Source organism: Aythya ferina, assembly GCF_964211825.1.
Source record: "Aythya ferina genome assembly, chromosome: 16".
Classification (NCBI taxonomy): Eukaryota; Metazoa; Chordata; class Aves; order Anseriformes; family Anatidae; genus Aythya; species Aythya ferina.
The window spans coordinates 6261977-6287221 of record NC_140315.1 but is presented as its reverse complement, the minus strand read 5'-3'; the positions used below and the strand labels follow the sequence as shown (position 1 = coordinate 6287221).

Here is a 25245-nt window from a genome sequence, read left to right as displayed (position 1 = left end):
TCTCTCTTGTGTGCCAGAACAGCACCAATGACAATGCATGGCCTCTGCACTGCCTTTGACTCTTCCCCAGGAAGGAGTCTCTCTCGGAGAGAGCCCAGAAGTTGTGTGTGTGTTTTATTTATTAATGAGTGAGGAGTTTGTGACTGAGTGTTTGGAGAAGAGATGATTTGGCAAGGGAGATATTGGCTGATGGGGGACTGAAACCTGCCTCAGTTATTTGGATCTTCAGTCTCTTTTGTTTGACTGGAGATGTATATTCTTGGCTGCTAAGTCTACATCTAACTATAAAGTGGAAAAATAGGGCATTAAAATACCTGTGGTTTTGTGTACCAGGAAGTAAATGCTAAAACATGATATGTAAAAATACAAAGACTGATGTTCGTGCATGCCAGGGGTCCTTCCTTCTCCATTGATTTCTTAGCACCGAGAAGATGGAGGCTGGCAGTCCTCTCATGCTGTGGGTGTATATTATCCATCACTGAAAGCCCCTCAAAAGCAACTGAAGAAATTGTATGAGAGGCAGTAAATTCTTTCATATATGTGTAGAGAAAAGAGAGATTGAAGTCTGGTCTTCAGTCCCATATCTACAGCAGATTTTTCTTGACTGACTGAGATCTGACTCTATTTTTGCCACTTCAAGTGGGTTTTCCCGTAAATTCACCTAGAAGCTGTTGGAAAAGTAGGAGAGCCACTGCTTTCTCACATAATGAAACTCTTCCAAGTAGTCAAAGATTTCTCCTGTTCATGTAACATCTCCCTTATCAGCTCTCTCATGTACAAACTGCATAATAACAACGTAGCTTGAACAGCACTGCAAGCTTATTTGCTTTGTGATTTGTGGTCAGATCATTGCATTTCAGCATTTACCGATGAAAGGAAATTACTAACAAGACGCTGATATTTACATTAATTGTGGCTTTGGGGAGATAGTCCAAAGAAAATTATACTAAAGCCAGCTATTATGTGTCTCCCTAACAATTAGAATGAAACCCAAAGTTTATAAAGCAAAAGTTGATCTCAAACACATTTTAGTTGCTACTTGATATTTTCCCTTTCAATGGGGTGAGGGGAGAAAAAAAAGAATTCCCCCCTTTTTCTAAAGCAATGTAAAGAATGCTTTTTGAAAGAGCATGTATGCTAATGCAAGAGAAACACCTTGTTTCCACTGAGCAATATCGATCTCTGCTTCCAAGGAGGCCTAGAGAAACAGGCCAGTTTTCACACGATACATACTAAATGGCAGGGCTTTCTCAGTTAAAGCCAACAATTTTCATTATTATTTTTTTTTTCATCTCTTGTGCACCTCTGTAGGTTAAACAGGTTTGGCTCCAAAATCTCCAAGATGCTCCAAGTACACTTCATGCATGTCCCACTAGATAGTCCTAAGAACAAACTTCTACTTCAGTTGAACAGTTTCTGGACACAAATTCAGTGCTCTTTGCAATGTTTGATGTATGATGAACACTAATTTAGGTTTCTTAAGATGACTCATGTGCCAGCATAGTAGATCCAAGAAACAAACACAGATGTGAGATTTAAATTCTCCTTTGGCATAAAGTACTGCCAGGACTCCTCATGCTCTGAACCACAAACTATCCCCAATGGAGACTAGTAACAGTTTCTTTGTGTGTCTCAACTAATGGGGTAGCTTCTGACTTTAAGTGATCAGGGATATAAATGCACCTTCCACTAGGTGTTGGTGCTGTTTGTGTAAATGTCCCCACTAACTGTGGGATTTGTCTCATGAAACTCTAGATGTCCACCCCAGCTTTCTGTGGAGGTTCCATTCATAGTGGAGAAATACAGGCACTTCTCCAGAGTGATTTGTCTGACCTCCCATCACCATCTATTTTAGGAACGTGTCTGAAGTAAAATGAAATTAAGACCTTTCCCCATATTTTCTTCTGCAAGATGAGGGATTTTGGATGTTGTGGGGAGGCATTCTTGGCTCCCTTTCCTCGGATGACCCCATTACCAGATGTTACCTTCACATCACTCCACAAGTCCTAAGCAGATCCAGGCACAGGAATGTGTGTTCTGGCACGAGTCAGCATGGGGCGGGCATGTAAATGTGTTTGTGCTGACCTTGCTTTGGGGTTATTCTGCTCACCCCTCCACTCATCCAAGTCAAAGTGGACAGCACTGCTTGATATGTGTCTGGCCATAAAAAGGCTGCAGACTAAAAGTGTAACTGGTTTTAATTATTAAGGTGTAATTTAGGTCTTCATGTTTATAGGATAATTGTTTCTTTTTTAATATAATTTAAACTTTGCAATACAAGAAACAGGCCTGAACCTGTGGATGGAGTGTTGGAAACTGTCTAAGAAGATTAAGGTCTCTTAATTGATTTCACATAAACAGGTGTGACTGAATTCATCAGAAGAAGGTTAAGACTAAATGCATTCTGCTAATTATGCGAAAATTGCCACAGTGGGTGCTCAGTTGAGCAATTGCATTCCCTTTCCACGTGGGATCTGTTCTCAACTGTATGTCAAATGGGAAAATTGTCATTTCCGAAGCAAATGAACCAGCCTGTTGTACACAGTTTTATTTTTAAAGTCTACTTTGCTCGTAGATGACAGTGGTGGATTTGGCAACAGGACATGGGAATGTCCCTTGTGAGCTGTGCTGCATTTGGTGTGGGAGGACAGGTGTCAAAGCAGGGCTGTGTCATTTTCTAAACTTCAGGAATCCCCATTCATGAAAATCCCTGCTTTAGGAAACTGAGAGACTAACTCTAACACGTGCTATTTGTTCTTCATATTTACTTATATGACTTAAATCATTATTTTTTTCTTTGTTGAAACTTAACTGTAAGCTTTGGAGATGCATAACATGGATACAGGACACATTGGTACACAGGACACCCTTTGTCTTGAGCTTCAAAATAACAAATGGACTATATAACGCTTCATACAGCTAACAAGCATACTTATTTGTTCTGCTTACTCTGCACTCCTTACTGTCATCTTAATCTTAAATCTCAAGAGAATGAGAAAGAATGGATGTGTTGGTCATAGTTGTAGACAGCCTAAAAGCTCTGTTTTTGAGATGTCCATCTCAAAGACCACTTGACTGTGACAGTAAATTGTGTGACAATGTGCAAGTACCACAGCACAGCATCGCAAAGGCCCTGCAATTGCTCGGTGGTGCTCCTTACAAAACCATTTGCTGATGAAACAATTCTTTAAGTCTCCAAATTGAAGGATGATGAGTATGTAAGGCGTGTTTTCAGAGACAAATTTGCACATAGATGGTGATCTAAAATTAGTTGCTTACACCACTGTTTTGTAATAGCAAAGATAATGTTTGTAACATTGCAAATTAATTTAGAAAATTGTATCCCACTTATATTAGTCTTGTTCTTAAATTTGAGAGCCAAATAGTTAGATCAACCAGCAGTGACTTAGTAGCACTCTAATTTTACTCAAGTTAAAGTGAAACAACTACAGAGTAATACAGAAAAAAAAGTTAATAATTGTGCTATATTAAAAACAAACAAAAAATAAATTGCATCTCTACAGAGCATTCGGAAACCATCTTCTAAGAGCAGATGCATATTTTTATATTTATTAGTAAAGATGTTCATTCAGTCAGAATTTCAGCTTAATCTTTGAAGACAATGTTCTCTAAAGTATGAGTTTTATTCTCAAGGAATCCCAGCAGGAAAATCTGTGAGTGTCAGAGTTCTGAAAAAGACGCACTGGCTCACCTGCTGGACATTAATTGATGTTATGCTATTGTCAAAAATAAAAAAGCTAAACATCATAAATGGATGCAACTATGCAGAAGAGATCAGAGGTTATCTTTGTCTGTGCTTGGTAGTGGTAAAGCAAAGTAAGATTAACCAGATTAAGATTAACCTGCATTTAGGGAAAGGTGTGGACCAAATGAAGAACCTCTAGAGAGGAAGGAAAAATAAGAGATTTGGGACTTGGAAAGTAAAAAGAAAGATTGAACTTGAGTTTGCCTTGCTTGCAGACAAGGAAGGCCAGGAAAGCATTATAAACCTTCAGAAAGAAGAGAATTTGTTCTTTGTATCCATGTATCCATAAGGAGCAGTTTCTTGAATATAAAGCAGACATCAGGAAAACATTTTTAGCAGTAAGAGGATATAAGTAATAAATTGTGAGCTTCAGATGAAGGGGAAAAAATAGAAAAACAGCAAACTTGAATTAGAAAGGGAAGAGCTAGAGGACTGCCAGAGGTCTGTTCCAGCTGTGTTCTTCTATTGATTTTATGATTTGTTTTCTAACTGCTCTAAGCATTCTTGCACCATGAGGTAGAATAAATAATTGTAAAGGATTGCAACTTCAGCTACTGAAAAATCATTCGTTACTTCAAGCAGTCCTGTCAGCTTAATTCTCCTGTCCTGGATCCCAAGCTTTCCTTTTAAAGAAGCATCTTCCTTTAAATGAAATATGGTCAAGAAGTTCTTTGTCAGTTCCCTGCCAACTTCTCTAGACAGTTACATATTTTAAAAAATAAAAAATAACAAAACATACTGTTTGGGAGGAGATGAGGGCTTAAAAATTGTCTTGAACTATGCTGATACAGAAAAAGAATGATCCCCCCTTTAAAAACAAACACACACACACCCTGTTTCTGGCCATCTCTGTTTCAAACATCTCCTTCAGGCTGATTTTTGGCTGTTCTTCACAGAAACTGCTGTCTCTCTGCATCTAGGCTTCATCTGATTTCTGGAGGATATGAATGCCCTGATTCCTTTGCTTCTCTGTAAACCCGAGCTATACATTAATCAAGACAGTCAAAAGCTGGCTGGAACTGATAGGATTTAAGCACACGCTTTCAAATATTTAGATAACTAATATTTAGGTAAATTAAGCACTTCATATTTATATGCTGCCTAACATGAAACTCATTTGATTTGATCAAAACAAAATTATTTAGGTTCCCAACTCCCTGCTTTTATGCTGACAATTAATGCAACCCTAAAATTAGAAACTGTTACATGTTAGTTTTAAGCAGGAAAGCAGTTGTATGAAGTCAGTCTTAACTGGTAGGTGCCTTTTGTCAAATTCAAGCATGCTGCTGCATGGCTTGTGTATGCAAAAGGAATACATGCTTACTCATTTGAATGCAAACCAGTTGTAGGCAAAACATCTTCAGGGCATGGCTAGGAAGGGGAAAATGATTGATTGAAAGAGGTTTCCAAGTGATTTATCTAATCCAAAGTTATTTTCCACATCCTCTTCAATTGATTAAAAACAACACAATACACTGAAATCACTTTGCTCTCCAAGGTGTGAAGCTATACAGGAATTACTGGTACTTTTCAGCGGTTGGAAGCGCTTAGCTCTTGGCCCCCTGCCTCATAATACAGCCCAGGCTGGTACAGGCAGTTTTGCAAAACATATAATTTTACTTCACTTGTTTTAATGATCAGGAAACATATACTTTTAAACTGATCTCTACTGTACAATTACATGTGTTTTCATGGAAATACATTTTTTTTTTTTTTTTAGAATCGGTTTCATTCTCATAATGATACTAGCTAGACTGTTGTATTAGTAAGCAAATGCTTTGCGTCCTTTCGTCAAGCTGCTTAGCTTTCAAAATCTAGTTTTGTTTCTATTAAGAAACTGAATCAGAAGCAATTATACAAAAAAATAAAGTTCCTCAACTCAGGAGAAATTAGATCTACAATCAAGCTCTGTTTTTGAGGTCAATTACAACTTAGTTGATAAATATGTTGAATGTATGTTTATTTAAAAAAAAAAAAAAAAAAGATGAGTATCTGAATCCTGAGTCTGTGGTTTCCTATTTATTTTGTGCCAGTGTGACAGTGGCAAATGGAACAATAATCTCTCCTCTGTATGTGGCAGATAAGACTAGAAATAATAGGTTAAAACTTAAGGTGAGATGGAATATTCAAGCCACTTAAAAGCAAATGAACAAAAAATAAAAAAAGAACAATAACAAAAAAACAACCCGTTGCTTAATTGCAAAGATCAGGGGAGAGTAGGATAAATGAGGCTGCATTTTGAAACTTTAGGATCATAAATATCGTTACGGACTCTAACTTTTTGTTGGAAGGAATGTGAAAACCTTCAAGGCTTTTCAAGGCTTTTTTTTTTTTTTTTTTTTTTTTTTTTTTTTTTTTGGCAGAGGGGGGAATGGCTGTAAAATAGCAGGGATTTTAGAGGTTGGGTACGCATTAGTTGTTCCGTGGGAATGTCGCTGGCTGTCTCTGGCACTGCAGATTGAGATATTATTGTGTAAATGAAACATCAGGTATTCATTTTCCACATACGAGATTCAGTAATTACTGCACTCACACAGTAGATGACAGCTGTTATCATTCTGATGAAAAGAGCCCTAAATTAAAACCCTGTTCCTTTGCATAGATCCCTGTCAGAAACAAATGTTAATTTTCTTGGTTGGTCAGCCTCATTCCTTGGGTCCTCTGACAGGTACAAATAAGGACCAGGTCTTTGTTTCTCCTTTTGTTGGTGTTCCCTGGCGTGCTGATAGTTTTGCAGCTGAGAGAATAAACCCACAGCTAATTCTTTCTAGCTTTGTGAATGTGCCCGGTGTTCAGCCTTCAGCTAACACCGGGGCATTTGGTGTGCGTGGAGGTTTGGGGGGCTTTACTGAATACCAAAAATTACCTAGATTTTGTTCGTTGTTTTGCAAAATGTGGTGTGCTTGCAGGAAGAGAGAAAGATTAGATGAACTGGGTATGCTTCTGGTACAGATGTCTGCTCCTCAGCCAGACCCTGCTCTGACAATCCACGCAGACAACTTTGCCCTGCTTTCTGGCTGGAGAACGCAGTGGCTCCCATGGATTAACTTGGTGACATCTGTTTGGGTAATACACAGTCAAATGGGGAGGTGTTATTTGTGCACCTCTGTTTTCTTTGGAAACCCTTCCCAATTATAGGAGATTAAAACCCTTTAATGTGTCATTATTTTGGGCTGGATGTCAACTGCCAAGCACTACCACGCTCTTCAGATTACAAGTCAAGAATAGAATGGGTTTGTTGAAACAGCACATTTGCCATACAGAATAACTGCTGCCTGTTAGCTCCTATGCAGGAGGGTTTTTTGATTTATGGGAAACTAAAGTGTTGGGCTCTGTAAAGGAGCAAGCAGGACTGGAAGGAAGCCCTGACGCATGCCCACGCTGTGTGGGGAGGGGAGGGCTGAGCAAGCAGCCAAACCAAGGACTTTTCTGCTGGTCCAACCAGCAGTACTTGTACCTCCTCCTGCTGTCAGAGACCCTTGTACAGTACCTTTGGATTTGGCTCATAATATCCTATTTGTCACTCTTTCTGTTACAATCAATAATCCAGAGTTATGATTTGGAGTAGAAGCCTGTTTGTCTTCCCTTCACTTGGAATAACCTCTGTTCTAAGAGAATGAGAACTGAAGTGAATGAGAGCAAAAATCTGTGTCCAAGAACACTGTTTCGAAGTCTACTTCTTGTAAACAATGCGTTTTAGTCACTGCTGAGTGCTGAGTTCCATCAAAGGATGCAAGATAAAAAGAACTTGAAGGGGAAAGAAATACAACGGATGAAGGCCTGGGTTACATGTGGGTTTTGAGGGCTCTTGTTCTGTGCAAGCTAAGTAGGACACAGCTTGAAGGTCAGAAGAAAGGGTTGAAATGCTGGAAAGTCCTGAGGCTTCCTGAAGAAAATTTGGATCCGCTTTGGGTTCAAAACTTCATTCCCATACTGGAGACTTGTTCACAAAGCAAACGAAAAATCACTCAATTGTCCTCCAGAAACAAAGAGATCAGATCAGTTTAAGAACAACAACACAGATTCTTTATTTTTTTGAAGGCAATGATAAATCATCTATTTAGAAAAACAGCACATGTCCCAAAGCAGAACAACTACAATAAAAACTGTCTTGAGCAAATATTGCAAAAGCAACTTTAAATGTAGCCAAGCCCTCTATCTGTTTGAGAGGGTTTGCTGCAAATTGTAACTTTTCTGCAGTCCTACAGTGGCCCAGTAGTAAGTGAACCAGACTTCTGGATTTCTCAGGCAGAGAAGTGTCTCCCTTGGATTTTATAGACGAGAATGTTTTGGCACTTAACAGCATTCTGATTTTTTTTCTTCTGTCTAAAACTACAAGGGTAGTGTGAATATTGCCTGTGGATTCCTTTATTTCTGTGCCTGTATCATTTGCATGCATGAAGTCTTTGGCGTTTCCCTGTATAGATTCTCCTTGACTACCTGGCTGAGAAAGGAAATGTGAGTTTAATAGTTTTGTACTTTTAAAAGCTGGCTGGGCTGGAGATAAATGTCTTAGCTCTGAGGACTTGCAGTTTATGGGAATCTCATGCATCACTCCTGCGAGGGAGACATGATGGCGTGCTGGTGCCTTTTAACTCCGATGCAGGTCTGAAGCTAACTTGGGTTTCTAAGACTGAAAATTGCCAGAAGCCTTTTTTTAGTTGTTCTCCTTTGGGCGTATGAAACAAGTTAGGGCTCTCTCCAAATAGACATGCGTGCAACTTCTCTTAATCAGGCAGCTGTCTTTATTTTATTTAGTTTCTCTTCATGGCTGAGTAGCTTGCATGCTTTTTGAGAGGGGTGGTGGGAACAGGGGAGAGAGGCCTGCTCTCGCTCAGGGACGCATCCGTTCCCGTTTCTGGCCTGGCTGCGATGGGGAGATACCGGGGAGAAGCAGGATGCGCTGCTGCTTCTTCTCCTTGCTCAGGTGTGCCTCAGGCCCTTGTGTAAGCAGTTACAATTTTGGTTTTCGTGAATATTCTAACTTCACAATTTCCTGAATATTCCTGCCATTTATTTATTCCTGCCTTTTATTTATATTAATAGAAGCACAGGCAGGCACAGAACTGAGGCTTAAAAAAAAAAGTTCAAGCCAATACTTGCAGTTTTTTTCTGAGATATTTTCACAGCTTTAATATTCAAACACTGCTTTTGCTAATTAAGCTTTCTTAATTATATGATTTGCAAGATTAAAAGGCCACTGCCAATATAAACCACATATTGCCCCTAAACTGTTAGATTATTAAATTGAATTTTTTAAATTAATTTTTACTTGCCATGATTTGTATTCTGTTTGTTCTGTGCTATTTTAAGCTTGGATAATAAATATCATGTCAGTCTCATATTCGTTTGTGGACAATTCCAAGTTTTCAGTGCTACGGGGTAAGGGTTTGAAAGGCAACAGTACAATTTTTTGTTTTGTTTTACGGAATTGTTTTCTGAATTCTATTCTTCTTATGCTTTACAGAAGACTTTTATTTTTAAACAAAATAGAAAACTGGGCTAAATATAAGTTGACAGCATCTCTTGAAATGATATTCTTGTTTATGACAGTGTAGAGCAGAGGCACAAAAAGTCAGAGGTCACTTTTTACATGCAGTAGATTCTCATATGCAAGAATGTCTGGATGTGTAAAGTGTCTGTACAAAACTGAGTCATCCCTCCTGTGATGGGATTTCTCAGGGCTATTTCTATAAAAACTGCTTGTGATAAGACCCTCTCTCTCTGGTCATATATTCTGCAGCTCTGGAATGTCATCTTGAGCCACCTGGCTACCTGACAATGAACGCAGCTCATCCCAGAGGCTGCAGGTGGGCAACTGGACGTGGCAAATAAGAAAAAGCAAGAGCTAAGCTACCACCATGGTTTAGGATAGGAGTTACGTGCAGGCCAAGCTTACGTTTGTTGGACTGAGATGGCAGAACTGTACCAGCATAGGAATCGCACTGATGTGGCTCAGCCTGCTGCTGGGGAGCTACTGGGCTGGGTGGGCTTGGAGCGCTCCGTGGAGGGCATGTTTTGGTGGAACTGGTGAGAGCAGTGAAGTTATAACCACCCCATGGGGGTCTGACAGCACACAAAGATGGTTTGGTAGTTCTGGTTCCCTCGGCTGGCCCTTAAATCAGTCGTGCCCATTCCAACTGGAAATATACCTCTTCTACTGGAATAAATAATACCCAGTTGTGCTCGGGGATCCATTTCTGGGGAGTAATCAGCTCCAGAGGTGGCGTGTTGGTGTGGTTTGACAATGGCCCTGACCACCCATGTGTCGGTGACACACTGAGCAGTCAGGAAGGGTCAGGGTGCCCGTGGAGCCTGCTGGAGATGTCACGGCTCAGCGCTGAACATCCCTGCTCGGGGCGGTACGGTGCTGCCCTGGTGCTGTGCAGGAGGGAAGGCCGGTGGGATGCAAGCGCAGGGGTAAAGCGAAGCGTTATCCTCGGATATGCAGCAGTTTCACAGCTAACATGAAATCCTTGTCGAAAGCAATGGTGGTCAGTACTGGGAGCTTTAGGTCAAGAGCACAACAAATTAATGTTTCAGTCTGGGATCCTCTGTGCTTGCTATCTTAGGCAAACTGAAAGCAGCGCACGCTTCATGGTGAGCAGAAACTTGCATAACAGCTAATTGTCAGCTGGTTGTGTAATGGGGGACGGCTGAAACTCTGTGGCAAAGTTGTTTATTATACTTTTATTCTATTTTTGCCTAAATTTTGAATATTGTAGGCCAACACTCCAATGCTATGAAGTGTGATAAAGAGCCATACCAGATGAGCAAGCAGTTAAATTTAAATTATTAGCTTAATTTAAATTAAATTCCTGTAACAAGTTCTACTGCTCCTATGCTACAGAAGTCTCTTCCTGTCAGCCAGGCAATAAGAAAATATTCTGTTGCATGATCTAATAAATAGCTTATGTGATTATTAATTGCACATACATTTTTCTGATCCATAAAATGTAGACCTTGTTTTGCATCCAGGTTAGAACAGGCAGCCCTCCTTAACACCCACTGACTTGGGTAGGTACTCGTCCAGGTGCAAAGGACTCCTTGCACAAGTGAAGAGTAGGACTAAGGCCAAAACATATTCCTTGTTGTTTGAAATAAAACTGCATTTTGAGGAGAGAGGAGGACTGGAATGTGTTTAAACAGATTTCCTGTGAAACAGGAAGAGTAATTCCTAATACCAGTTGATTTGGGAGGGGTAGGAGGGAGGGAAGGCTTAGCCCTGTAAGTATCTTATTTGATTTCAGGGAAAATAAGATTGTGGAAGCTTGCTATTATGGAGAGATTTCCAAAAGAATACAGGGTTGTTGATTCTTTTCCTATATAAAGTAAAAATGAATGTTGGAAACAATGTGTTGAGCATATGCATGTAGTCTTAAATATTAAGGAAGGAAGACTTTTCCTTGAAAGAAAATGCTCATTTTTTTGGCATCTGACAGAAACATGATGCATTTACCAGGGCATGAGACAGTGGGTTTCGGGAAAGTGGAGAGCAGCTTTGTTTCAGTCCATGACTTCCTGAAGAATCACATTGAAAACGCAGTGTGTGAGTGCATGCAGAGGGTGACGGTGCAGACATGCCATTGGCTTTAGGCACTGTCCTGATAAGGGACCTTTCTCAGAGCCAAAACTGAGCCCCTTTCAGAAGGCTGCCTCTGTTTTGCTGCTGCCCCAGTTTATGATGATTTTTTTTCCACTGCAAAAGATCTTGGACTGAGGGATCGTCCTGATGATCTGTTCAGTGTTCCAAAGGGGCTGATTAATCTGAAAAACTCAACAAGACAGCTGAAACCACTGCCAAAAACTGTCATCCGTTCTGCTTTCTCAACTGCCAGCTTTCTGTGCTTTTGCTGCAGAGACAGGTCCACTCAAAGATGCAGCTTGACATCTAATACAGCAACATTGAATACAGCAGCAACAGGGCCAAGGACGGGGGGATGATTCAGGGGTCTCTTCCGCTCCTATTCTGTCACTTAGTCGTGGTATTTATCTCCAGAGGTAGCACAAGGCTCAGTGCTACTACAAATTCTTGTATGCTGGATGCATTTCATCCAGTGGCAAAGGGGCTGGTGCTCTCAGGGGTCAACGTGTTGGGTTTTGCGTGGCTTGTTGGCTGTGCATCGCTGGTTCCTGGCAATAACAAAGGTAATTACTCCTGAGCTGGGTTTTCACGCATTCAAAAACCATGCCTGAGAGTGTGATCGTTGATGCAAAGCAAGAGAAAAGGAGGCTCTGTGGCCTTTAAGGCAGAGTTTAGAGTTGTGGAAAGACATTGGCCTAGCCATCCCTCTCCTGAGCACCTTTACATAAGGCAGGGTGAGCCTCTGCCCCCCTCTGGTGGCAGTGCAGCTGGGGATGGAAGGTAGGAGGCCTCCAGCCCCACAGTGAAGGTGTCACACCTCGCCACACAGCCCTGGGCTCGGGGCTTTTCACATGCCTGACCTTGGTGCCCTGTGGGGACTCCCTGAGGACACTCTTCAGCTCTGGAAACCTGTGTGTGTGTGTGTAGGGGGGTGTTGGATAACAGCAATCGAAAGCTTGAGGGAGTGTTTAATGGGGCCATTAATAAATGACTCAAGCAACCGATGGGACATAGCCTTTGGTCTCGTGCCTTGCAATACTCCAGAGGCACAGTGTAACGAACCCATAAAACCTGCCCCATCAAGTTGTAGCGCTTCAGCACAAAACACTCCTGCATTTAATGTATGGTGGATGGCAAAGTGGTGCCTCGGTAAACACCCAGGACAGACGGTGCTGTGTAAACTTTAGGGGATGAATCTTTTTTTTTTTTTTTTTTTTTTTTTTTTTTTTTTTTTTTTTTTTTTTTTTTTTTTTTACAGGGAAACCTTCAAATATCTTTAGAATTTTAAAGAATACCAGCGTGTTCAACTGGGTAAAGAGGAACAACCTCCTGAACTTTAGCAACTTTAGCTTGCCGGGAAACCTCTGTATTAACCCCCAACACCTATGTAAATAGGGAAAAGTATAAATGTCTCCAGGAATGCCTTGCTGCGTTACCAATACATTTTGATCCCTGGATACAGCTAGGGAAAACTGCATTGTAATAGCAACCATTATTGTTCTAGATCCTCAGATAGCATAGTGCAGGGTGCTACAGAAGCCCCTAAATGAAGATTGTTTGATTAAATGCACTCCCAGCAAACTGGCTCGGTTGTGCCAATTAACTTGGAAATGCGGCGGTGTTTTATTGCTTTAGGAATGAAGGGTACTTATTGGCTTCTTATATAACAGTTTGACTTCCTCATCCAGTCAGAAAATTGAGCATCTGTCAGACCATCAACCCATAAATGTCTTCATTAGATCTGATAAACAGACCATGGCAAGCCTGAAAGCTGGAAGGTACCACCCTTGTGCCTGGGGAGCTGGACTCACTTAACAAGCTCAGAGCTCGGGAGCTCCATGTATGTAAAGCAGGGGGAAGCGCGCTGGGTGAGCGATACAGGAGAGCGGCTCCCAGATGTGCCAAGGTGCAGCCCTGAAATAACTGCTCTCAGGCCTGTAAGGGACTCTTCCTGTCCCTGTTACAAACAAACCCTTGGCAAGTGACAGGTTCAGGAAGCTGTCCCCAGACAAACTGTTGGATGAGATCCTGCTGTGGTTGGCCTTCAGCCTACTGACAGCAGCGAGTGCTGTGCGAAGCACGGGTTGCCTTTGGCTGGAAGGAGCTCTGAACCCAAAGAGGGGTGTTCATACGGGCCTGAGTGGAGTTTGCTGGAAGTGGTCTTGCTCAGGGGCAAGGTGACAAGGAGGCTCAGCATGCTGCCCCCACCTTTGGGAGGGCACAAAGACTATGTAAGACAAGCCAGGAGCGTCACCTACAAAATGCTGCCGCTCCTGGCTAAGTCTTGAGACCGTATCAGAGCAGCCCTCACCTTGAGTGGCTGTGTAGCTCTTCCCCCTGACCTCAGTACGATCAAGTCCATGGCAGTGGTAACAGATGTTGGCAATGCTGCAGGAGAAGATGGAAGTCCTTATTCACACAGGAATGCACGGATGTTTTTATTATTTCCCCTAAAAGCACTGACAGGAATGGAGAAGACAAGCAGGTGAGCCCTTAAATGCCGTACCACCGAGTCTTCCTTCAAAGTGAGAAATTCTTTAATCTTCCAACAATTCCTGCCTGGCTCTGGGCTCTGATAAATCTTTCCCTTTAAATGAAGCTGCTGCTGTTGCACAACCTTTGGTCTTGCAAAATGCAAAGCCATCTGTTACAACCTCAATTACAGGTTAGAGGAGACAGAAACTTATTTGATGGTCTGTAGAAGCAGGATTTACCTTCGCTGTATGTCTGAGTGAAAAGAGCCAGCCTTTATGACAGAGGCCAGGTCAAGAACGAGGGATTTTATCTATTAGAGTAAACTGAGGAGTTGGAGAATCCTAAAAGACAAACTTTTAGTGTATACCTAAATTCTGAATGAAGTCAGAACAGAGATGGTGTGCGTGCATATATAAAACATACATATCACTATACACACATTTTTATGAACTTTTTTTTAGCTCTCAAATGCTGCTCTGCATTTGGAGAACCTGTAACCTTGTGGAAGAAAACTTGAGAGTGGCGATAGCCATTCAGGTTGCTATGTAGGTGTTGCTATTTGGGACCAAATAATGTAGTTTGTGTTGAGCCCTTTCTTTGCATGCTCAACTGAAACAAAATAATCTCAGTGGTGTGGGAGGTGAAATTAACAGTGTATCTACTTTGACTTTTACTGGGAGAGTGATATTTTATAGACTTTCATCCTGAAAGCTGGAATCACTTGGTTATCTAAGGAAAAAAGTTATAAATAAAAATTTTATAAATGAAATTTATAAAAATAAAAAGTGCAGGAAAAAAAATTGAACTAAGTATGCAGAAAAGGCCTGGAAGAACCCCCTGAAATAGTTTATATTATATCCTTTTCCCATTTTTCTATGGATTATATCCATGGGATCCTCGGAGTGCACAACCAAGACTTACTTTTTGACACTATGGGTTGACATTAATGAGGCAGTCACCCTGCCAGCTAACCCAAAGCTGATTAACTGCTGATATATCCACTTAAAACTTGCCCTGTTGCAATTCCCTTGGGGAGATGAAGCCCAGGTGCTCGTACTGGCTGTTCCTCGGGTGAGGACTTTACACAGATGCCCCTTGCTCCCAGGGAGTGTGTTGGCTAAGTTCTGCCTGGGAAACCTGTGGAGAGGATGTTGTACCCAGAGCAGTGCAGCCACGGTTGGGATTCTCCTCCTGTACAAAGTGAGAATAAAACCCAATGCAGATCAGTAGCAGCATTTCCCTTCCCCCTTCTGTCCAGCAGATGCACACAGGTTTGATTTATCACTGCAAAGTCTGTTAAAACAGCGAGGTTATTGCTTTGTAGGGGGCAGGAATCTGTGACAAACCTGAATGTGCTCATTTTTTAAACATATGAAGGACTGAGGGGAAGCGGTAAACACGGTAACTGTGCCGCTCTCTCCTCGTCCGCTCTCCTGTTGCATTCTTGTTATACAATGGTAAGAGGCATTGCAGTGAGTGTTGTTGAAAGATGGGGGATTTAAGAGAGAGCTGTGATGGTTGGCTTGGATTGCTGCCTATATTTGGACTGTATTTATTATTCCACTTCTATTAAGGTGCTTAAGTTATTCAGAGTTGGGTTTAGACAAGAAATAAATATCTAGGCAGCTGTGACTACATGTCTGTTAGTGATTAGTCATCACTACAACTCTGAAGAGTTGGATTTACCAGCAAATTGTTAAAATTCCCACAAACGGAGGACTGCGTAGGGAAAACGTTGAGTTTTATATCTTGTTGCTTTTGGCTGGAAATTTAACCTGAAGCTATCCAACGGGCCAAGAGAAGAAAGATGCTGATGTGACATGGGAATGAGCTTTTTAGGATTTTCCTTCCTCGCAGGTGCTATTTCCTGTAGCTCACCTGTCAGGATCCAGGGGAAAACACGCAGATAATAGGACGAGATACATCAGTGGTACTTGTTAGCAAGAGCGAACAAGCTGCTGAAGTCTTGAAGGGAGATTCCACTTGCACCGCCATCACTGGAGTCTGATTGTTCAGCACGTTTGGGGTTTGGCCCTCTGGAGAAGCAAGGAAGGGCTGAGCACTGTCTGATTTCAGCTTCAGGTACTGCAAGGGAGATTGCCCTATATGCAGACTTTTTTCTGAGAACGTTAGCAAAGAGGATCTCAGTATGTGCTGTGTCGCTGACTGATGCAGTATCACAGCCCAACTGCAACTTCTGTAATTCTCCTTGATTTTTTTTAAAGCACAAAAGATCACATTTTTTTCCTCTTAAACATTCTAAAGGATGTCTACACAGCTGCAGTAGAAAAAATACCTGATTTTTTTCTTTGTCTCCCAAAATTCAGTTGAAAGCAAAATAGAACTGTTAAATCTCTCCTACTCACCTTTGTTGAAGAAGAGGATTATTTTCCTGCTTAAACAAATCCTGCAACTTTTTTTTTTTTAACTTCAGTTCAGGATGACATTGGGTGGAGAAGAAGGGAAGAGAGAACTGCATTGAAGTGTGGTTCTTGAAACCCATGCCTGCTTGGCCAGTGAAAGCATTCCCCACACAGAGTTCAGCGAGGGAAAGCCCATCCAGCGAGGAGGATGGATGCTAATTGACAGTGTGGGGAAATCAGGGTTCAGCTTCCTGCCCTGCCACGCGTGCTCTGGGTATCCTGGGGCATTTTGCTTGCAGGTGGGGCTCCCCGTGTCATGTCCCTTAGGTACCTAGGCTAGGGGCTATAAATTACATTCCTGGGGAGCCTCTCTGCACCAGCTGTTACTCCGATCTCACTGAAATTAGGTGCCTGGAGCTGTTGATGGAGATAGCTCCTTCCCTTCCCCTTTCTCCTCCTTAGGCTCTCGTGCTTCACTTTCGGGGTGTTTAAATACATCACGTATACAAAGCCACTGGGGCTGCTACAAGTCCTTACGATTGATGTGGGCAGCATCCAGGTGTTTGTGTGACTGGTATTTGTTGCACAATGAGAAGAATGCTGCTTTGGGAGCATCTGTCCTCATTAGAAATGCAGGTCCTGTTGGCTTAGAGGATTAGTAATTGGGGCTGCAGCTAACAGGTGCTGGGAATAGTAAATTCTCAGGTCATGGGAAATACAGCTTTGACTGAATCATGTTGTTTGCCATTGCTAATGAACCAGCCAGATGAAAAGTCTGATTACCTTTTGCATGGTTCTGGGTATCATGGAAATCATCTGGATGTTGTTCTTCGGTGCGCAGAGCACCGCAGGCAGACGGGTGCAGATCAGTGCAAGTGATAAATCGGACACTTTACTGACAGATTTGTGGTACCTGCTTTGTTTTTTAGGGAGGCAAGTTTGTAAGATACTTTCCTTGGTGCAGTTAATCTGTTTCTAGTGATGCTGAGTGACAGTTAGGAAGCAAGCTGTCTGAAAAACCCCATGGTGCACAATTCTGGCAGGCATGAACCATTAGGCTGAATTTCCCACAAGTATCTGCCCTTCTTGTTCAACCTGTAAGCATGTTTCTGACCTCCTGACCACCTCCTTTGGAGCTCCTGGCTTCTCATTTGGGAATTGTGTAGCCACAGTTCCGAGTAAAGCTTGAAGGATTGTTCACTGGGTACTTTATATGCCATAAAATTACGGAATATTCTCTTAAGTAAACTAGGTTTTGGATGTTTCAAGAAAGGCATCTAAAAGGTGCTAAAGGTGCTAATCCTTGAGGATTTTAGTCTTTCTCTGTACTCCAGCTATTAAAAAAACAACCAACCAAAACCAACCCTCTTCCAAATACATATATATTTATATACATATTATACATTAAAAAGCTTATCAAGGTTTTGTAAAGATAAATTCTTGAGGTCTGGGAGGCAGTCTGGTGGACCAATAAGGGCCATTTAAAAGCTTAGGAAAAAAAAAAAAAAAGCTCTGTTTTGCTTTTTTTTTGGATGACAGGTAATAAATTAGGCTTGGGGCATCCCAGGCATGGAGAAGAGTCCTGGTCCTGTTCCACCAGCACTGTCTGCCCCTGAACTGAGCGGTGAGGTCCTGTGGGGACAAAACAACAATATTTAAGTGGTAGTGGGATGAATTTCTTCACTCAAGCTTCTTAAAATTAAAAAACGTGTCAATTCAGGCATCCCCAAGCTTCTGGAGTCCTGATTATGCAACTGTAGAACATAATTTTCTTCCTCTTCTGGTGAGTAACTAAATATTTGCACTGTGGTAGTACTGAGGAGGCACGAGCGTTCCAAACGCAAAGCAAGGTGCAGTTCCTGCCCTGACTTGCAAGTGTTTTTTCTGATGAAAGACTTTGCTAATGATAAGACTTGTGTGTTCACTTGGTTATTTTTGTTCTTCTGATCCCTCTTAATATAACTACCATAATTAATAAAAGCAAAAGTAGAGCTGAACCTCCGCAATGGAGCGGTTCCCAGCCCAGGGGCAGGAAACCCCTAGGTTTGCCTGTCCTCCTGCAAGTAGCGCCCAGCAGAGGTGCAGCTGCATTAACTGGGCCCAGCAGCAGTCTGGCCCAGCCTTTCTGCAGGGAAAAATGTGGCCGGACTGTATCTGAACTGTTTATACTTGCCTGCGCTGGTATGTCACTGCGTGCTACGGTGTTAATGTCTCATGATCAACCCCTCCAAAGGCAGCAAAGGCTGCCCAGGTTTGAAATATCTGCTAAAAATAATAATAATAAAAAAAATCTGCTAAATACCTTGTGTTCCTTTAGGAATTGCTTCACTGGTCAAAACGCACTCCTCCAGCCCACATAATGGGATGTCCCAGGTTTGTTTGTTTTTCTTTGCTGCCACTCGGAGCAGTTGGGCGCAGTCGTGAACGGGGTGTGGATATGTGCCACAGCCCCATGATACCACTCGCAGTTTAGCACATCCTGGCAAGACAGTAACCACATGCAGCTTGCCCTGCGCCTTGATGAGTTTTTCCAAAGGAAGCAGCGCAGTATCTTGAAAACTTGTGCAATCCTCCTCCTAATCCATGCATGAAGACATCCTCAGTGTTTACATAACATTTACCGTGCAGCACGGAAAAGGCATGGTTCAGTTCGTGCTGTCATACAAATGAGTCACCTTTGAGTGACAGCCCTGCTAGATGTGCAATTTGATTCCAGCTGACAAAACCCAGTACAGGAGATCTCCATTGGCAACTGTCTCTCCAAGGTGCTCATTTTTTTCCCCTCTTCTCCTACCCCAAACTAAAATGAATTTCATGGAAAAAAAAAAAAAAAGTGGGAGCAAAGGACACTTAGGATATGAGATATTCTTTAAACTTTGTAGATGCCTCTTCTTGACTTTGAATCTTTCCATTGGCCCTTTTGGGGATCTCAAGTGAGGTCTGACTATGGGTATATTGCCTTGATATTTCTCTTTTGTTGAGAAGAATCTACCAAGATTCAAAGCACTGTCAGCTTGCTGAAGAAGTCTGAGGGTAATAAAGGAGCTACAGATGTTTAAGGGTGACTACATTTCTTGAAGATAACATTATAATAGTTTTTAGCAAAACATTCAGGATCTTTGTTGTACCTAAGGGGAAATGATATGGGAGGGTTTAGCTTTATTTTCTTTGGATTTCCCTTTATATAGAATTAAACAATACAGTAGTTTGCACATGTATATAATGGCACAAGTATTAAAAGTTACAGTGAAATTGGTTGGAAAACCATGGATTCACATACACCATAGAGCAGCTTTTGAAATTGTGACATGAAAAAAAACACTACCTCAAGTGCATGGCATTTAAGGCCTGGCTTCTTTCATTTCCTTTCATAGAAAAAGATCTTTCTTGCTTCTTTGCAGGAATGCTCTGCTGGAGAAATGCTCAGAAGCTCTGTGCCTGTCAGCCCCCTGAAACTGAGCCCTGAGTGAGGACAGGGAGGAGCATCCCAGTGCAATGTGCGTGGCGGGAGCTGCAAGCTCCATTGAGCTCTCTTTGCTTTTCCACTCCAGTAAGGGGCTTACTGAGGTTTTTGTAACAAGGATACGGTTCTTTGGTTGTTCTGCATTTGTCTGAGAAGATTCTCAGCTCTGAAGAGCCTCACTCCGTGTTTTTACTGAGATAAGCAAGAGAGTTTTAAATTATCAGAAATTTATTTAAAACTGTTTGAAATAAATTCTTGACAACATGATACAAAAATGAATGAGCAGAAAAGTTCTCCTTCTAGATGCCTCCCTAGAGCATCTTGTCAAGGAGCAAATTCTAAGTGATTTTTTTTTTCCAGCCTCACCAGTTAAATGCAGAGTTTGGCAGTGCATGAGCACTTTTGGTCCAATCTTTTTTTTTTTTTTTTAAATTCTTCAAATGAAGAGAACCTCCTCTCAAGTCTTGAAAGCAAAAATATTTTTTCAGCATCCCCTACAAAGCAAATGAACTTGTACAAGACTGCCTGACTTCAGGCTATGCGGAAGGTATCTGTACAACCCTCGGAGTGGAATTTGCGAACATTGTGGCAATCAGATGAAAAGTCTGATAGACGCTGGGCATCATGTAGGATTGTGGCAAAGCAATGGCAGAGTCGTTGGGTTTGACAACGAACAACGCTGTAAAGCTTTGACAGAACAAGAACTTACATGCGGCGTCAATCATCCTCCCCATGCCACTTCCAATTCCTCTAGCTGTAGGAGGACACCCGTCCCCGACGGCATCTGAGTACAGCGCTCAATGTCACTGAGCCAAGGACAGGCAGCACCAACGGAGCAGGGTGCATGCAGTTGTTTTGGTGTTGCCTGTGGAAAGTGCAAGGCCAAAATAGGGGAAAGGTGGCTCCAAGATGGTCTCTGCTCCAAAGGGAAATCTGCAGAGATGCGGACTGAGGGAGCAGAGCAGTGGATGGGAGAGCAGCTGAGGCTGTGGCCTGGGCTTTCTTAAAAGTGGGTAGGGAAAAAAAAAGGTTGCAGCACTGAGGGTGAGACATCTGGATGTGGGTCTGAGTTCACTGCTGCTGCATGATTGTTGATTAGGCTTGTGTGTGGCTTCCAACTTTAAGAGGACAAATATTTCCTACTAAATTAATTAAAAAAAAAATATTTCTTAAGAGGTTAAATATTTTGCTGTGCTTTTAGAAACTGGGGAGGGGTATGGTGTGAAGGCTCAGTGTTTTCCTTCTTCAATCTTCATGTTTTCCTGTAAATCTGCGTTTGAGCCAGATAAGAACTTTTGTTTTCTTTTTAAAAGCAAGTACCTCCTTGACACCAATAACACCTGGCTCCACAGGGGCTGGCCCTGTGGCTGATGAGCTTTGATGCTGGAGAAAGTGAAAGCTGCTGTTGATGATCTTTTGTGGCTGCACACTTACCAGTTATCAGGTGTCTCTCTCCCTCACTTATTTTCAGGTAGCTTGTGAAGTGTAAGATCTTACTTTGTTTTCCTCTGAGTTAATTTAACTTGGTCAAGAGACTCAAACTCTGTTGAGACAGCAAGGGCAGTTTGCACGCACCTGAGGCAATTACAAACCTGGCTTCTGTGTGAAGTCGGACTGAAAGCAAAGCAGGCGTACGGCCAGAGGTGAGCTGGCAGATGCACGCCCCTCCTGTCCTGCCCTCACCCACCCAGGTGTGGTGAAGAAGGTTGTTGATGAGGAATAATGTTTTCAGCACTTCACTGGACAACATTTTCTGTGGGAAAAATGTAAAGAAATGTGAGTCGTCTTGTTTTTGAAGATACAGGGCAAATTGCCATTTCAGTCTGTTTTACAATTCTTATGCCAATTTCTGTCACTAGAAGGCTTGGTTTAAAAAAAAAAACAAACACCACTTACCACACATTTTCCTCTATTTTCTTTTAGTTTAAGAAAAAGAAGAGAAAGAGATAAAGGAAAAAAAGGAAGCAGAAAGATTTTTCCCCTTTCAAAATAAACTATTCCAAAATAAAACTTCTTTGAAAATTTCTAGTCAGTAACTTAAAGACCAAGACTCAACATTTTGATGAAAACCCAAGTGGCTAACCAGCCTATCCTCTATGCTTGAAATGACAGTTTTAAAGATGCTGAGAGGGAATTGAAGGAAGGAGTGAATTTGTTTCAGCAAGCTTTTGTCTTCTAAATGTGCTGTTGGAGCCTGGGAGAGCTGCTTCCATCAGCTGACCATGCTGCAGCACAAATAAATGCATTCCTACTGCAATCTATGCCTCAGAAGAATGAGAATATTTGGATTTGGTTCTTGCCCATACTGGAAAGTTACAGATTTCTTTTCTCTCTGCAATCTTTGTTAAGTGGAGTTTTTGGTCGAAGCAAACTTTAAAAATGGATTATGGAAATGTTTTGAAGCAGAAAGCATTTGAAAAGCGATGGGATCCTCTTGGCTGGTGCATCTTCACGACAGCTGCTAAGCTGTGCAAATGTAAGGCTGCTTATAAAGTATTGTCGTTCCTGGTTCGTTCGACATGCTGAACTAAGGAACAAATTATGAGCAAGTTGGTTTCTCAGAGTATGTGCGCACAGAGGCTGGGAGGGAGCCATGCTGCCTGCTGTGCACCCGCAGTGCCACGGATGGCAGAAGCCAAGCTGTGCTGCTGCACCTGCCTGGGACACTGGCAGGGCCAAGGAGCCAGACTCCCCAGTCTGCGGCTGCTGTGACTCTGCTCCCTCCAGCTGCAGTGACTCGATGGCCTCATTTGCTTGCACAATTGTCTTTAGTGCATGCAAAGTCCTATCTTGCAAAGCTAACCGCATAGGATGGCTTCAGTACTGGCTGTTATGAGGCGGGTGCCTGTGCTGTCTGCACGTATATGTTATTAGCAGCGTCTTGCCTAAGAAGTTGCAGATGGGAGGGAAGAAATGCTCTTTTTTGCAAACCTGCCTTTGCTGTAGTTGCATTTCATCCATTTTATTTTTTCTCGATGAGCAAATATACCAGTATCTGAATGCCAGTGCAGTCCAGACTAGTTCTCCATCCCCTTCCTTTGCTCCACAAACCCTATTGTAAGTGTTGTGTTTACCACATTTGTACTGGGGGTACGTGAGTTGTTCTGTCTCCTCTCTGCAACTGTTGGAGGTAAGACAGTTACACCGTGCCCTGGGGCAGTGTCTGAGTGTGTGTGATAGTGACAACTGTTGGTGGAAGAACAACTGTGCCTGTGCACATGGGGCTGGTGTGTGGCGGCGCGGGAGGCTGAGCTCCTGCGTGGCTCCCACAAAGGCAGCAAGTGGTCAGAGGAATGAGGGAGAAATACACAGCTCAGAATTGCAAGTAAATTCAGCACTGTAAGGAAGGGACCTTGACATCCACTCATGCTAATCCACCTTTTTTGTTCTTTGATGTTCAATTACAAATTCACTGTTTATTTACAATCCCGTTCTGCTGAGAGGAATGGACTCGCTAATGCCAAGTAGGGTGCCAGCCCATACAGAACTGCCTTGGACACACTCTCAGTGTACTCGCGAGGCAGGTGGCAATTTGCTGTGTGAGACTGCAGTGCTTGTCCCCACTGGATCCTCTTAGCTGACTGCTTGTCACCATGCCCTCAGCTATGCCCTGCAAGCAGCACAAGTAAGAACGTGTGCAATCAGTGTGATCTTCCTGTGTGTATGTGCACAACTGCAAACTCATAGCTGTGAAAATGTGATGTTTTGATTTTTTTTTTTTTAACTTTGTTTTGAATACTTAGTGATGCAACCAGAACTCCATTGTTGCACAGGCAAGTCTCCAAAGAATGATCGGCTTGCCTCCTATTTTTATTTGGAGTTTTATGAACTATAATAAAAGAACACCCAGACAACGCTCTGGGCACTGTGGATGATCGTATTTTTAAAAACAAAACAAAACAAAAAACTCCAGTAAACAAATGGCTTCATCAACCACCTCAGATCAGATCAAATAAAACTCGTTATATTTATGCTGTTGCTGAGTTAAGAGCCATCTGCTGCGATCTATTAACAGCTATTTACATATATACGGATCCAAAATACTCTGGTAACAGGAATTGTCCTTTCTATCAGAATCCCACATTGCTCAGCAGCTCTTTCTACCTCCCAGATCCGCACAGTGAAAGGTGAAGAGAGGTTCTGTGGTGAGCTAGGAGGGCTAAACCCCTGGTTTGTATTGCCTTGGTGGGTAAATGTTCCAGAGATTGGGAGCTGTGAGAGAGTTTGTTATGAAAATGTGGTTACCAGGGTGAGAACCATGTGCTGAGCTGGAGTAGATTGCGTTAAATCTCTGAAGCTAACAAATTGCTTTTTTGTTTTGTTTACAGAACAATAGAGTGAAAAGATGTATGAATTCTAGTAAGAATAAGCACCAGAGCTGTATTTGTTCTTGTAAGATTGCTTAACAAATTAAGGCTGCCTAAGAAACAGCGCTCAACCAAAATGTTTAACCTGATCACCCAGAAATGCATAAAAACCCCGAAGAGCAGGGCATGCGTGTGAACACTGCCTTTCTCTCTTACTGCCCACTGACAGTAGTTATGTTGTTTCGTGTCTGGGGTCTGTCTTGGCAGAGAATTTCTGGAAGGCTCTTGATTTTCCTGCCTAGGAAATGCTCAAATAAAATAGAGTAAAACAAAAGAAGTCAGAAGTGAGATGCACTCCATCTCAACTGCACCGCTAACAAATGTCAGATGTCTGCTGTGTGGTGGTTTAATAATGCTGGGGAAACTAAATTTACTCAGCTACAAGTTAAAACTTGAAAACAAAAAAAAAACAACAACAAAACAAAACAACAACATATCTGGAATGATCATGAATAAAGTCTTTCTCCAGACATTGAGGCATAAGGGTGATCCACCTTTTAAACTGATCTCTGCTTTTGCATCCCTCCTAAACGGCTAGTTTAGTGTGTTGCTCAAATGATGGGATCTTGTAGATCCAAGCTTGAGTATCAAAAATGATCGGGTCTATTAAAGGGGAAAAATAATAAATAGGGTCTTGAACTGAGTTCTAGAAGAGGGTATGAAGACTTCCAAGGCATATGCTTGCATGCCATGGGATACGTGACTGTCTTTGGGTCCTGATTTCAGTCCAGTTAGCTGGTTGAGGCCCCGTAACTTCTCACCGCATCCAGTTGCTGGAAAGCTCTCGGGACTGTTTTGCCAGGAAGCTCACTGCAGCCTTCTGCTCCCAGAGGATCTGCTCCCAGCAGATCCTGGAGATGCACCTAACGCCAATTCCAGTCCCGGCTGTGACGCCGTCCTTGTGGGTTCCCAACCCTCTGACCAGGAGCTGGGGTGCAGAGCTCAGCCTGTGTGGCTCACCCTGCTGCTCCTGCCAGGCTGCAGGCCCATGGCGCTAGCCTGGGGCCAGCAAGAGCCACAGGCGGTGTGCGGCGCGCTGGCCTCCAGGCCTGCTGCTAGTCCAGGCAGAGTCTCTGGCCTGGTGGAGAGCTGGTCTGCACATGCATGTGTGTGCCCAAGCAGTGGAAGCTGCGAGTGAAAACCACCAGAGCTGTCCTAGCTTAGGTTTCCATGAGGGTAATTTGGGAGTCAAAACTGTTGAAATCGCTTTCAGCTCATTGTGGTAA

The 25245-nt window shown here is 42.4% G+C and overlaps 1 protein-coding gene across 19 annotated transcripts in view; it reads left to right on the top strand.

The window, feature by feature from the left end:
- Positions 1–25245, top strand: part of LOC311445534 (uncharacterized protein) — a 265193-nt gene that overhangs the window by 8086 nt on the left and 231862 nt on the right. The window lies entirely within an intron of this gene.